At 42.1% G+C, this 15,611-nt stretch overlaps 1 protein-coding gene across 2 annotated transcripts in view; it reads left to right on the forward strand.

Moving 5' to 3' along the window:
* The window catches only part of PTH2R (parathyroid hormone 2 receptor), a 71,041-nt gene extending 56,407 nt beyond the window's left edge, over positions 1–14,634 (forward strand). The window contains exons 14-15 of one of the 2 annotated variants that reach the window (XR_014491451.1): positions 8,794–8,867; positions 14,428–14,634. The gene's annotated coding sequence lies outside the window, so the exon portion shown is untranslated. Of the gene's footprint in view, positions 1–8,793; positions 8,868–10,625; positions 10,683–14,427 lie in introns of both variants that reach the window. The other variant, XR_014491452.1, reaches the window with a different exon arrangement.
* Positions 14,635–15,611: the final 977 nt, after the last annotated feature.

Consider the following 15,611-nt stretch of genomic DNA (forward strand, 5'->3'; position numbering starts at 1 on the left):
GAGGGCTGGATTAGAAGACCTCCCTTCTAACTCTGTATTCTGTTATTAAATGTATCAAAGTTACTCAGAATAAACTTTAGCTCTAATGTGGGCTGGTCTCCTGGGACCAGAGGTTTAATCTTCTGAGCTTTCAGATTCCATCCTCAGGGAAGTTCTGTAGCAAAGTGTGTGCTTTGGGCTATTCTCTGTGTTGTATTTATATGGTGCCTGTTTTGTGTGGTTTCTTAGGTGTTCATTGGGGTGGTAATGGCTAGCTATTAAGTCATTGGCTGTTGTTTCCTTGTGCTACCAAGCCCTCACCTACTTGATAAGCTGGTGGTAAATCAGCATATCTGTTGACTAAAAAGGGGCCCATTTCCCAAGCTTCAATCACTTTCCTGGCTATTTTTGTGCCTGCTCATCCAACAATCTTAGTAGCTGAAAAATTGAATGTATGTCCTTGTTCATTGCAATGTGAGGCTACCAATCAGTTAGGGTCTTCAGCATGAATCTGAAAGCTCAGAAGGCTAAACCTCTGGTCCCATTGGCTGACTCAGACTGGATCTTGCAACATTATCCTGGGACACGTGTATTTCATTTCATTTCATTTCATTTCATTTATTCGATTTCTATACCGCCCTTCTCCCTAGGGACTCAGGGCGGTTCACAGGGCATATATAAATAGCTATACAAAAATTAAAAGAGAATTAAACCATGCCCAATTAAAATACAGCAATAATAAATAATAAAAACCAATTAAAAACCCATATTCCCCATCAGGCCAGACCAGCTAACTCAAACAAGTGGGTCTTCAACCTGCGACGGAAGGATCGGAGGTCCGATGCCATCCGGAGCTCAACCGGCAGTTGGTTCCATAATGCCGGAGCACCCACAGAGAAGGCCCTCCCCCTGGGGGCCACCAGTCAACATTCCCTGACCGGAGGCACCCTGAGGAGGTCCTCTCTGTGGGCACGCACAGGGCGGAGGGGAGTTGACACCGGCAGCAGGTGGTCCTCGAGGTATCCCGGACCCATGCCATGTAAGGACTTAAAGATCATAACCAAGACCTTGAACCTCACCCGGAAGACAACTGGTAACCAATGCAGCTTGCGGAGCAAAGTTGTAACATGGGAGTACCGGGAAACTCCCAAGACAACTCTCGCGGTCGCATTCTGTACCAGTTGGAGCCTCCGAGTGGTCTTCAAGGGAAGCCCCATGTAGAGAGCATTACAATAGTCTAGGCGAGAGGTCACGAGCGCATGAGTGACCGTACACAGGGCATCCCGGTCCAGATAGGGCCGCAACTGGCGCACCAGGCGAACCTGGGCGAAAGCCCCCCTAGCCACGGTCACTATATGGTCTTCCAGGGTAAGTCGTGAATCTAGGAGGACTCCCAAGTTGCGAGCCCTATCCATGGGGGGTAAGAGCTCACCCCCCATAGAAAGCGATGGAACATTTTGAATGTCCCGGGATGCCGGAATGTACAGCCACTCAGTCTTGTCAGGGTTGAGTTGAAGTCTGTTCCTCCCCATCCAGACCCGAACCGCCTCCAGGCAACGGGACATCACAGCGAGGGCATCACTGGGGTGGTTTGGGGTTGAAATGAAAAGTTGGGTATCATCGGCATATTGATGATACCCAACTCCAAAACCACGAATGATCTCACCCAGCGGTTTCATGTAGATGTTGAACAGGAGAGGCGAGAAAACCGACCCCTGAGGAACTCCACAAACGAGAGACCTAGGGGCCGATCTCTGCCCCCCTGCCAACACCGACTGCGAGCGTCCCAGGAGATAGGAGGAGAACCACTGAAGAACTGTGCCTCCCACTCCCAATCCCCTGAGACGCCGCAGCAAGATACCATGGTCGATGGTATCGAAAGCCGCCGAGAGGTCTAATAGGACTAGGACAGAGGAATATCCCCTATCCCGAGCCCTCCAGAGATCATTCACCAGAGCGACCAATGCCGTCTCTGTGCTGTACCCGGGCCTGAAACCCGATTGGTAAGGGTCCAGATAATCCGCTTCATCCAGGACCAGGGGGAGCTGATGCGCCACCACACTCTCAACAACCTTCGCAAGAAAGCGAAGGTTGGAGACTGGACGAAAGTTGTTCAATACAGCTGGGTCCAAGGCAGGCTTCTTGAGGAGAGGTCTCACCTCCGCCTCCTTCAAGACGGTGGGGAAATAACCCTCACTCAAAGAGGCAGATATAACCGCCTGGAGCCAGCCTCGTGTCCTCTCCCTAGCTGCATAGACCAGCCAGGAAGGGCACGGATCCAATAAACATGTGGTGGAGCTCAGCCTCCCCATAATCCTGTCCACTTCATCAGGGGTCACAGAATCAAACTCCTCCCAAATAACATTGACAAGACCGCCCGTGTCCTGATCGCCAGACTCTGCCCAGCTGGAGTCCAAACCGGTCCGAATCCGAGCGATTTTATCCAACAGATGTTGACTAAATTCCTCGGCACGACCCTGCAAGGGATCCTCCCTCACCTCCTGATTAAGAAGGGAGCGAGTCACCCTAAACAGGGCGGCCGGGCGATTATCTGCGGACGCGATGAGGGTAGAGAAGTAATTACACCTCGCCACCCTCATCGCTGCGAGATAAGACCTAATATGGGTTCTTAACCGCAGCCGGTCGGATTCAGATCGGCTAGACCTCTAGCAGCTCTCTAGGCCCCGTTTCCGGCGCTTCATCTCCCGGAGCTCCACGGAGAACCATTTGCCTTTATTCATAAAACTTTAGCTCTATTCACAGAAATCTTACACTCAAGAATTACAGTATTGAAACAATCTTTTGACACCTTCTTAACCAATGTAAGCTAAAGTAAATATTTGGCAACACATTTTACCTCTGAGAATATAAGATACCAACAAGGAACTGGAAAAATCTGGGGGAACAATAGGCGAACAACGGTTACTTAATCCTTCCTCTGCTTGCTGCTTCTCCTTACCTCTTAAATTGCCAACTTTACTTTTTGAATGATCCCAAAAGAGGTGCAGGGGAAAGTAATGGTGAAGTAAATACAAAAACTGATTTCCTGTTTATAAGTTCTCTCTTTTATGTTACCTTCTCACTCAGCTGCCTTTTGTTCATGTTTGTCCCATATACAGTATTTTTGGTGGGGTGATGCCAAACAATACAAATAATGATAACATATAATATTTAAATCAATGCTGTTTAAAAATATTTGACTTTGCATGTTTAAATTGGTCACTTGTTTCTATGAGGTTTATCTATTTATTTATTTTAGAATCTGGGAACTAAATAGCCTTGCCATATTGCTACTGATAAATGCATTAATATGATGAAATATTGTCAAATGGTGTGTAAAATACATAAATCATTGCACTTTTTAAGTTTTCCTTCTTTTTCTTGTCTAATTAAATTACTGAGTCGTGTTGTGCTGCTTACCAGCCAGTTGTCCCAAATTGCCTGAAATAGTAATGTTTGGGGTGAGGCAGGTGCAATCTAAAAATACTGCTTAGAAATCTTACTGATAAAAAGGAAAAAGTTGAAAAAGTGAAATAATTTCAATAGTACAACCCAGTCATATGCCTCTGGTTAAGTAGAGGTATGTGATTAATGATGTTGAACCTTCTTCTCTTCTTTGGGAGCTAGATCAATCTCACCTGAGATTCAAAATAATAAAATAAAATAACATGTACCCCAAAACTACTATATAATCTGGGACTGGAAGTGTGTTTATGGAATAGATGGGATGGGAGGGACCCTCCTTCCTGGTTTGTTTCTGGTAAATGGGTTTCATTGTTGAAAAGAGATTCAATAATATCTCACTCTTTAATGCACACATTCTGCCAACATCTCAGGGTATGAAATAGAAATGAATTTCTTATTATGTACCTCATATCCTCTATTCCCACTTGAGTTCTGTCCCTAAGCACAAATCAAGAAATATGTTTAAATAATAAGAGCTTGCTGAAGATAAAGTGACACACACACACACACACACACACACACTGGAATTAAGGACAAATTTCCTAACAGCGAGGACAATTAACCAGTGGAACAGCTTGCCTTCAGATGTTGTGGGTGCTTCATCACTGGAGGTTTTTAAGAAGAGACTAGACAGTCACTTGTCTGAAATGGTATAGGATCTCCTGCTTGAACAGGGGGCTGGACTAGAAGACCTCCAAGGTCCTTTGCAGCTTTATTCTGATTCTGAACTCCCTTATCTCTTTGTTTAATGAAATCAGCCAATTGCCCTTCTTAACAAGTTTTAACAATCCTCTTTCCTATGGAGATATGTATTATTTATTTAATAAACTTCAAAGTATTTTAAACAGTAACCCAAAATCAACTGTCCACTTAAAACTTTTTGCTTCTGATTCTTTTAAAGTTTATATTTCTTTACTTTAATCCTACTTGCAAAATGAAGGAATATTTACCAGTTTAGGTATGCTGCTCCTTAGAAGATCTCTATAACTATTCTATTCCAAATGTGCACTAGATGACTCTGAGCTTCTTGGATACACTGCTGAAGATTCCCTCCCAGTAATAGCAAATACCGTATTTTCCGGCGTATAAGACAACTTTTTAACCCATGAAAATCACCTCAAAAGTTGGGGGGTCGTCTTATACGCCCAGTCGTCTTATACGCCGGAAAATCAGTGGGTGGCGTCTGGCGGGAGCCAGCAGGGCAGTCCTGCGTGCGCGCCTCAGAGGGAAGAGCGTTGGACGGGAGCCGGCAGGGAAGTCCTGCTCCCGTCCGACGCTGCGCTTCCACCGGGCGGTGCTGGCTGAGACGAGCCAGCAGGCAGCCGCCGTGAGCGCGGCGCTGAGGGGCAGCGGCAGGACGGCCAGCAACCCCACGTGCAGCAGCAGCCGCCGGCTCAGCAACAGGTCCGAGCGCAGGAGCCGCACCACCAGGCTGCCCAGGAAAAGCAGCCACACTGAGAGGCTGCACGCCCAGTCCAGCTCCATGAGGGGCAGGGCGGGAAGAGGGACCGGGAGCCCGGGCTGAGCGCGCCTCGGCCGACGGTGAGAGGGAAGTGGCACATGAAAAAGAGGCTGCGGGCGGAGCTGCCCCGCCCTGCGCTGAATGGGAGAAGTTCAAGGCCTGGGGGGGGAAGCAGAAGGGGTGCCGGCCGTGGTGGGGTGGCGGCTGCCCTCCGGCGCTGCCTGCTGCCCGGGAAACGCTGTGCCTCGGGGGCCGGCAGAAGCGCGGGAGCAGCGGGAGGGCTGGCGGGGCCAGTCGGGCCTTCGCCTCCTTTGCGACGGGCAGGGCATGTAAGTATTTTCCGGCGTATAAGACAAAAAACCTTGAAAAACTTCTTAAAAGTAGGGGGTCGTCTTATACACCGGGTCGTCTTATACGCCGGAAAATATGGTATATCCCTACCTACTTCATGGGAAATTGGGTGTAGAACACAGATAGGCTGAGAGCAAAAGCCAAACCTAGTTAACAGTTGGTTATGGCCACCTCACCTGTTCTGGCAGAGGCTCCTCAACCTGCTGTTCTCTGTAGTTTGAAGGACTCTGAATCAGGGTCCTTGATTCAGCTAAGTCGGGTACGCAACCTTGGCTCTTTTATGACTCGTGGACTTCAACTCCCAAAATTCCTGAACCAGCCATGCTGAGAGGAAAGAGAAAGGTTTCCATGCTGAGCCATGTTGGCTCAGGAATTCTGGGAGCTGAAGTCCACAAGTCATAAAAGAGCCAAGGTTGCCTACCCCTAAGCTAAGTGATGACTATTGCTAATCTAGTATTCTTAGACAGAGAACATAAAAGCAGCTCCAAGGATGATTCCAATAGCTCCAGTGCTGATAGAACTAACCCAACAGAGCCTGAACTCTCTATTTTCCATCCATTTTCCATCCATTTTGCTGTCAACACTTCTTACTACATTTCAAAGATAAACCAGTGGAGTCATATTTCATTGTTGCCCTTCTGCTTGGATGTTTAATGTGATCTGTTAAAATTAAATAGTTTTTAAAATATTAATCTGCAAACATAAACACAATACCCTACTTTTTTGTTTCTGAAGCCAAACTATGTAAGATGCATTATTTTAGAATGTTGAAGGAAAAATCTTCATCATGGTTCAGTCCAAGCCGGGAATAAACTACATGGCGACTGCTTTAGAAAGAAGGTTGCAGTTTATTGAAGAGGAGAGCCAGACAGTAAGATGGCTCTGGAAGAAAAGAGAGAGAGCACATGTAGGGAGTGAGTTTTTATACCTTCTGGGCCTTTTGTTTGGAGTTATTTACTGTTCCTGTTTGAGGCTTTGTATTTCCTGTGTCATGAATTCTGACCTGAGTCGGGGTGTACCCTTTGGCATCTGTGGGTTAATCCTATTATGTCCTGTCTTAGAGTTTGGGTGGGGTATGTAGAGTTTAGGTGTCTTTGTCTTCCTAAGCTTCTAGCTGGGGGCCTCCAAGCTTCCTGGATTATTTACATCTGCATTTCTCCAGAGCTGGTTTCTGCTTGGGGGAGGGAGACTTGGGGCTATTAAGAAAAACTGGGCGTGCTTTTCTGCCTCTTTAAGATCCTTTGAGAAAATATATTTTTCTGCCCTTTTAATATTTCCTTCTCTGGGGGTGTGGCTGACTTCCCACAAGAATCTGTAGGCAGAAATTTTTGTGCGTTTGTCAATGCTGCTAATCTAGAAACTGAAGACATTGCCTGTTTTTGTTCTTGGAATATAGATGTTCTTATATATCCATGGATTGAACAAAATAGCTGTAAAAACTGGTTGACACACTGTTGCTAATCCGAGGAAACCTAATCAGTCCTTTAATATGTAATACGATAGTTTTCTTTTGAGGATGATATTTGAACCTTTATAACAATTTTCAATGTTCTTTATTAACTAGCAATATAATAAAAATCTTGATATACAATAAATGGGAATAAATCTAAATAACTTGGCAAAAATATTTCTATGGAAATATGAAAATAAATAGTTTTGTTTTCATATTAAATATTTTGGGATAATTATTGTGTGGCTTTGAATAGTTCATATTATCTAATGCAACTTAATGGTGACATTACTAAATGGTTGAAAATACCCATGAATCTCTTGGGAAAAATAAATGTTATAAAAAAGAAAACAATCTAAGAATTGCTATTTATTAGGCTACTGTAAGTTAAATTAATGATTAAGTTTGAATATAAATATTCAAACATAGTCATGAGAATGAAATGGGCAGCCATATACATTGTTCAGATAAACTCCCAGTTTCTCCCTCTAAAATTGTTACTTTCAAACAAAACATTTTAAAAAAGCATTGGGATAATTGTTAATTTCCTACTCAAATGAAGATGACATTGATTATATACTGCTGTACCGGCTATGCTGAAGAGCTATTACTTGCCACCTCTGAAATCTTGAGAAGTGATTGGTTCCTGAAAGTTCAGTACTAAAGGTGTCCAGATCTAACTGGACAATTTTGGGTAAGAAATAAAAAAAAGTAGCAGGCAAATCAAAGAGATAGAATAACACTGAATTTCTTAAAACCCCAAAACAACCTTAGTTAATATTTTCTGTGTAATGCTTTATGCTTCATCAATTCTGAGCCAAATAATAAGAGCAGATGTAGCCAATGTGCACAGTTACCTGGGAAACTACCTAGTCCTAGAAGGACAATGTGAAATAGTTCAGCTCATCCAAAGGGCAATGGTTAGGGAAAATTGCAAAACTAAGTTGCTGAAATTTATACTGTGAGTCTGGAGCACAACTCCTTGTCTCAACATCAAGTAAAAGCAGGTCAGCCATTTTAGCAAACAAGCTTGTACTTTATTGAAGATTTCAGGTTTGAGTGGTAGCATTAGGATTTATTTAAATTGCAATTTTAATATAATTATTCTTATTAGTCAGGATCTTGAAATACTAACCCAATGCATACAGATTAAGCTTGCATCTGCAGTCTGTGGCTTGCCTGCTTTAATTCTAGAATGTGGAGATTTATTTGCATCCTTTCTATTTTAATCAAAAAGCTAAGAATTTATTTAAAAGTGTCCAGAGATGCTTATAACCCACCCTCCCCAGCACCAAAGACCAAACACTATCTTAAGCCCCTTCACCGGGCATTGCCAAGGAGCTTCTTTCAACTCTTGATGTATGTGCAATGGTCATCCATCTATGGAAATTTCCTCTGTCTTGTCCCTTTTGTTGGTTAGCATGCATTTTTATTTGTTTGTTTGGCTTTTATTATTCCTAATTTCCAAGTCCAATGAAGCTGTAGCAAAGCTGAAAAATACTCCCCTTGACTTATGCTTCATAGCAAACTGTCAACAATAGACTGACAGCAGAACTGTTATTAATAATCATATCTGAAGAAAGAGAGGAAAAACTGTTTTAAAAAAACACCTGTGGGAGGAAGCAGATAAATTGGCCAAGCAGCTACGAATATTGCTTCTGTTATTTAGAAGTGCACTGAAGCTACTGCTAGTAAAATACTGCAACAAAGTCTATCAAGAAAGATCTTGAGGATTCATCTTTCTGCAGGTCTTAATATTCCTTTGGAAATATACACAGTTTCCACAGCATTGGATACATTATCTGCCCATCAAATTGTTTCTTTTATGGTGCAATATAGAGGAAGGGTCACCTGGTGTCTTATTTATTTCTATTTTTATGTTGTTATAAAAAGATTAACCAAAGGCCATTCTTTTGGGACTGTCCACATTAATTACTCAGCAGTTTTTCCAGAGGGCCCCCAGAAACTTTTTCATATGTTGATAGGTTGTCGCCAAGTCCTTTGTCCTTCCCCACCCCCTTGCTTTCTTGTTCATGTCTTCCTGTTTCTCCACTTGCTTTTAACTGCTTTTGCCCTGTTTTGGCAGCTAAAGTTCAGCAAACATCATACATGAAGACCAGTTAGAAAGCATTATATTGAATGATGATATGATATGGTATGGTATGGTATGGTATGGTACGGTACGGTACAATACAATACAATACAATACAATACAATACAATACAATACAGTACAATACAATACAATACAATACAATACAATACAATACAATACAATACAATGAAAAAATAGAACAGAGCAGTTCAGAATTTCCAGTAAGTCATAATAAATGAGCAAAGAAAACTCTTGAAAACCTCCATTGTTTACCCTCAGCCACAACATTTTATTTCCTGTCTATCCTATACATTTGGAAAGAATCTGTTGAATGTGAGCTAAAAATGGACCCCCTTTACCCCTGTCCCAACATACCTCTGTCTACCTTCTCTATATCTAAATGGAATTGTTATATTCAAATTGAACTGTGAATTCAACTTAACAACAGAGAAGCTGAGTGAAAGGGTGTGATTCACAATGCACTGGAAGTCTCACTTTTTCAAACTGAAAGACTAATAGGCAGCAGTCTGAAATATCTACCTAGCTACTATCCTTAACAAGTACAGTATATTGTTTGCATTTTGCATACATTTTTATGAGATCCACACAACAGAAATGTTCACCATTTCACAGTATGTATTTCAAGTATTTTCAAATCTTCTTTAAGAACAATCTAATTTATTGGAAGGGACATACAGTAGCAGGTTATTCTATTGCTCCAATGGGAACAGACACATATGTACCTATGCAAAAGACTACACTTGAGGTCAAAATTTTCAGGGGCCATACACAGTGGCTCGACTACCAGGTAGGGTACTTGGTTAGGGACTGTTCACAATTTGATCCATATGTTTCTTTAAGCACATTCTTCACAATGCCTGATAGGAATAATATCGAATCCTTATGCATATTTCCCTTTCAGCTCCTATTCATCTGGGCATGTACAGGAAAATCTTGATTCTCTAGATCTCTAAGGCTAGATTACAGATATAAAGGACATCTTTTAAGCTGGACTTCATCTCCAAACAAGGGGCAAAATCTGTTGCTTCCCAGGCTGTCCAGACAACTGATAGTTATCCATTCAGATGGACTAACTCTGGTTGAAGAAGATTCAGGGGTGTCTTGCAAAAACCTCTTAAGAGTTGGCTGAACAAGGCTGGTGAACAAGGCTGATGATTATTTTTCAAATCTTAGGTCTAGGTCAATCAAAGCCGGCTTGTGACATCAGGGACTCCTTCTAACCCCATTGGCTGCAGCTTGCCATGGCAACCTTCAACAAACTTGGTGAATCTGAACCACAATGTTGGAAGGCTCTGCTCAAAATCCCTAGAAAGTGACTGAATTGGATGTTGGCACTCTGGATATCCTAAGGATCTATCATTTGGGCATTTCAGAAGGAAGAAACGGTTCCCATTAGGCAGAATTAGGGGTGAGATGAGAAAAGTGGGGTTCAACTCCAGACCACAGAAGTGCTCATACCTGCCGCATTAGCAACCTGCATAACTTTGACTAAACTCCCCATCCGCCATGTCAAAGGTGCATGTCTCCGAAAAGAGGTTGGTGCCAGCTGGCCAATGGCAATGATCTCTGCTGGGAAAAATCTGCAAGATTTAGGGGCCAAAAAATTGGCTTCAGGATGTCCCAATTGGATGGGCATTGTGATCACAAAGCTAGAAATTGATCTGGCTAATGATTTAACTTAAAAAGGGATTCCATTGGACAGCTATAGTTATTTCCCAAACACACTCAGCCTGACAACTGAAGTATTTATTTTAATTTTTACTAATTAGATTTTTACTCCACCTTTATTATTTCTCTAAATAGCTCAAGGTGGTGAACATACCTAAGACTCCTTCATCCCTACAACAACAACATTGTGAGGTGGGTTAAGGATGAGAGAGGGACTGGCTCAGGGTCACCCACCTGTGCCTAAGATGGGACTCATAAGTAATGGGGGAGGGGGTTTCTTTCATAATTCAACATTTCTTGTTGTCAGAAGCCAGAAATACCAAATGATAGATATCTGATATTGACTCCTTTGGAGGGTTTTGTTCAACGATAGGCCTTGAATTGGACTCAGAATTAAATGGGAAGTCAGGATAGTTTGAAGAGAGATACTTGGCCACTTTAAGGCATGGGTGGACTTCAGCTTTCAGAATTCCCCAGCCAGACAGAATGTTGAACTGAAGTTGAGTTGAAGTCCCTTGATTGGGACATGTTTGTGGTTTTTACACAAAGTTGTTACAGTTTAATGAATGTGTTAGGTTACTGTTATATGATTTAACCCTAATTTCATCCCTCTTTGGAGATTGAGATTACAATGAAAATGAATAACAGAATAACAGAGTTGGAAGGGACCTTGTAGGTCTTCTACTCCAACTCCTTCACAAGCAAGAGATCCTATACCATACTGGACAAATAGCTGTCCAATCTCTTCTTTACAATCTCCTGTGATGGAGCACCCACAACTTTTGGAAGGAAGCCGTGCACTGGTTATTTATTCTTGCTGTCAGGAAATTTTTCCTTAATTCTAGATTGGTTCTTTCCTCGATTAGCTTCCATCCATTTCTTCTTGCTCTGCCTTCTGGTGCTTTGAGGAATAGGCTGACCCCCTCTTCTTTGTGGCAGCCCCTCACGATGTTGCAACGCTCCTATCCTGTCACCCCTAGTCCTCCTTTTCACTAGACTAAACAATTCATGCAACCATTCTTCATACGTTTTAGCCTCCAGTCCTCTGATCATCTTTGTTGGTCTTCTCTGCTCTCTTTCCAGAGTCTCAACATTTTTTTTATATGTTGGTGATCAAAACTGGATGCAACAGGTGCTTCAGCAGCTGCAAAGTTTAGATGAACAATTGGCTTTTTCACTGCCTCCACCATCTGGTGCATTACAAAGTCTTCCAGGATCTCAACTTTTGCTGAAATCAGTTCTGGAAAAATGGTTTCCAGATTCATTGAAAACCTGGACAAGGAAGGTCCTGAAGCATCTAAACAAGATTACTAAAAATGGCTTGCAATATCTTCTAAAGAACCTCAAGGGAAAAGGACCTAACCCTCCCCCCATCTAGGTATTCAGGAATGGCTTAAAGCAGGTATTAAAAGATCTGCAGAAGTCTAAAGTAGAGTTTCGAGATACCCTAAGTAATGGTTGGCTTGAAAAATCAATAGAGGATCTCAAGAATCAATGTTTTGAAGGACCTGTGGAAAATATATTACAATGGGTTCAAGGATCTCTAGAAAGCCTCTCATCATCTGAAGAACACAGACCAGTTCTGGAAAAATGGCTTCAAGAATTTTTGAAAAACCTGAAGAAGGTAGATCCTGAAACATCTAAACAAGATGCCAAAAATGGCTTGAAACGTCTCTAAATAACCTTGAAGAGAAGGAGCAGGTGGCTCATGTGGTTAGGACACTGGTGTGTCAATTGGCAGGCTACAGGACAGGGTGAGCTCTTGTCACTTGCTCCATCTCCTGCCAACCCGGCAGTCCCAAAGCAGGTGACTGTGAGTAGATAGATGGTTACCACTTTGGTGGGCAGCTTAACTGGGACATGAAAGGAGCTCCCAACTGGGTGTCCTCCAGGCAATGGAGGACTAAACCTTTCAACCCAGAAGCACTTCAGTGCTCCCAACATGACTGTAGTACTCTTAAAGAGATGACAGGAAGGAAAGATCCTGAAGATAGAGGACAAAAAGTACTTGATTACAAAGGAATTCCTTCTTAGGGAAAACAGGTATGTGAAGAGGCAACATAGACAAAAGGTGGACTAACTATTCCTGTTTTTTTCCCTCTCTATTCCTTATATATTAAGCCAAAAGGGAAACTTTTTTATTTCTAGTTCTGCCTGGCAAGATTTCTTCAAGGGCCAATTGGAAAGGAAGAGGACATAGCAAATGTTCATTTGAAATGAGTTTCAGGGAACAAAAATCTATTTAATCCAGAACCAGAATTTTAAGTGTGTTCAGCTAAAATGTGAAAAACATAGGACAAAGAGGAAGTAGTTAAAACCACAACCCAGAACTTACAAGTTCTCTTTTGAAGCCCAACTCAAGAGCTCAATCAGGACTGGAGCCCCTGGCCTTAGGAAGAGCAGTGACTCTTTTCCCTAGGCTGTAGGAGTGGTGGAAACACTACCTTCAGATGGCATCATTTGGCTACCATGAAGTTGTATCCCTCAGGAAACAGATCTTGTGAAGGATGAATCCCTTTATGCCGGAGATTCACAGATATAGCCCCACAATAGATAATTTAGAATGGCCTTTCTCAAACAGGATTCTACAAGAGATCGCTAAGGGTTTCATGAGAGATCATGAATGCTTAGTGCAGGTTGTTGTTCAATAGGCTTACAGTTCTAATTTGCTGTTGTTTCCTCTGCTGATGAGGATGTCCAGGTAGGGTAACGTGTTACTGTTTTCTTCTGCCCTTTTCAGTTTGATTCCTTTGGACATGTTGTGGATTGTTTCACGTGTCTTCTCTAGTTGTTTGTTTTTTATTACAATGAAGTTGTCACCCATATACTGGACCCATAATTTGGTTTTTCATATGGGAGCGCTATAGTTTCTACTGTTGCATTACAGTCTCCACTATGAGTCTTGAGAGTGGGCATCCCAGTCTCCACTCCCATGCATGTTCCTCTGATTTGTTGTTATATTTTTCTATGGTAATTCTTTGGCTTTTTGTATAGATAGTGTTCTGTCAATGATATCCGCGCTTTGGCTTTGTTTGTTGGGAGGATGGGGTTAGTTAGTTAGTTTAGGTTTCTGAGGGCTACTCTGTCCTCTGCTTTGAGTGGGTTCTGGTTCTGTGTTCTTCTGGTCTGTGGTAGGATTGTCTGTTTGCTGGGGTCTCTATGGCAAGAAGTCCTGTGGTTTTCAATACTGCTTCTAAAGCTGCAAAAATTCTGACTGATTAACACTGTCTTATGTTATAGTTGAGGCCTTTCTGGAGTATATTGCAACCTGAAGTAGATAGTGGTCAGCTGGATATTTTGACTGCCCATTCGGGTTCATTTAGCTGCTTGTTTTTGCAGTTTGGCCTGAATAATTTGGTCTGGAATTTTGTTAAAACAAGAAAGAGTTGTAGTCTTGAGGGCAGTTGTCAGCATTTTTTGTGTTTACTAGGGTCATAGTTTATTCCAATTGCTCCTTGAGGTTGTTTATGGTGCATCACCATAAAACACAAACCAACTAAGTAGCCTAAGTAGAAAAACCAGAAGTCATCTATAACATGTGGAGTAACAGCCACTGATGGTGTAGGACAGACAGGCTGAGGTCATCTATGAACACCAATTAGCAATCAGAAGACATAATGAATACTCTTTAATCTCACAACACATGGACAGACTCAACAATAGTTTCAACTGGGAAAGTGTGACTATCCTAGACCAAACCAAATCCAAAAATGCTAGGGAATTTTTGGAAGCCTGGCATGCAGACAAACCATCCATGAATGTGGATGCTGAAATGGTTGTGAGATGACCTCTTGTAAGTCATTTTTTCCAGTGCCATTGTCACTTCAGATGGTCACTAAATGAACGGTTGTAAGTCCAGAACTACCTGTATTGTATATCAATAGGGAGAAAACCTCCAAACATTGGTACTGATGCTGTAAATAATCAATGGTGTTAGGTAATGAAACGTCTGCAAGCAAAAAACCAAGCTCAGACAGCACGAAGGACTCCACATTTCAACCCTATACAGCAGAGATACTGGATCTCATCTTGCAAATACAGAAATAAAGAAATTGCATTTTCCAGTGTTTTCCATGTGGCAAGATGATGGTGTTCTTTCATTTTGTTCAACAACTGTAATAATTAAATATTGATTTAACTTGAATTCTTGGTGCCTTATGCTTTCTTGAATTCTGGTACCTGCTAAGGGTACACACTAAAGCTTGAAATCTCTACTCACTGATGTGTTCATTGTCTTTGGATTGTCAAAGAATCTGGTATCTGGCTACTGCCTGACACTTGGTGAAAGACTCACATACACGGACACATAGACATAGCAGATTTATCATCTCAGATGTATTTGGTTTGAGCAAGCAAAGTAAATTGACAACCAAGCAAAGGAACCACCCAAACAAATTTATTATTCAGAAGGGACCAAGACATTTTTTTCTGTGACTACAAGCAAACTGAGTTCAAGTCACACCTTAGGCATGAAAGCCAGGTGGATTTCTTTGGGTCCAGCAGTTGGAGACTGTGTGTTCAAGTCCCACCTTAGGTGTGAAAGGCAGTTGGGTGTCTTTGACCAATGAACAGGAGTCAGTGAGTTCTAGCCCCACCTTAGGCATGAAAGCTGGTTTGGTGAGTTTGCACTAATCACCATGCGTTCAAATTGTGATCATGTGACCATGGGGATGCTTCAGTATATTCGCCATAAAACCCCCTTCATTCATTCCCTCATAGTCCCAATGTTTACAAATTATTAAGTTGCCATCTCCACTGAAACGTTTCAGGTCTTCTGCCTTGATATAATGTGCAGGAAAAATACTATGGATTTTAACACATGGTGCAAAAACACACACTCTGTTTTAACAAAAAATCTTTTGACACACAGACCCATACTCTAGTTTAGAGGTGGGAAAGTTTCTCCAATGGCCAAAAATCTCCCCTTGGCTGGGTTTTCCCCCCCCTGTTCTAAATGTGTTATTTTCACAGGGAACCAATTCAAAATATGAATTAATATCATCTGTTCTATCACTTCCTAAACCATCTACCTCATTATACAGTATTGTGCAGATCAAACCAATAAATTTGTTTCCTGGCAACCAAAATAGACAGTCCTGAGAAAATCAGCCCAGTATTCTT

The sequence above is a fragment of the Vipera ursinii genome (genome assembly GCF_947247035.1).
Source record: "Vipera ursinii genome assembly, chromosome: 1".
Lineage (NCBI taxonomy): Eukaryota > Metazoa > Chordata > Lepidosauria > Squamata > Viperidae > Vipera > Vipera ursinii.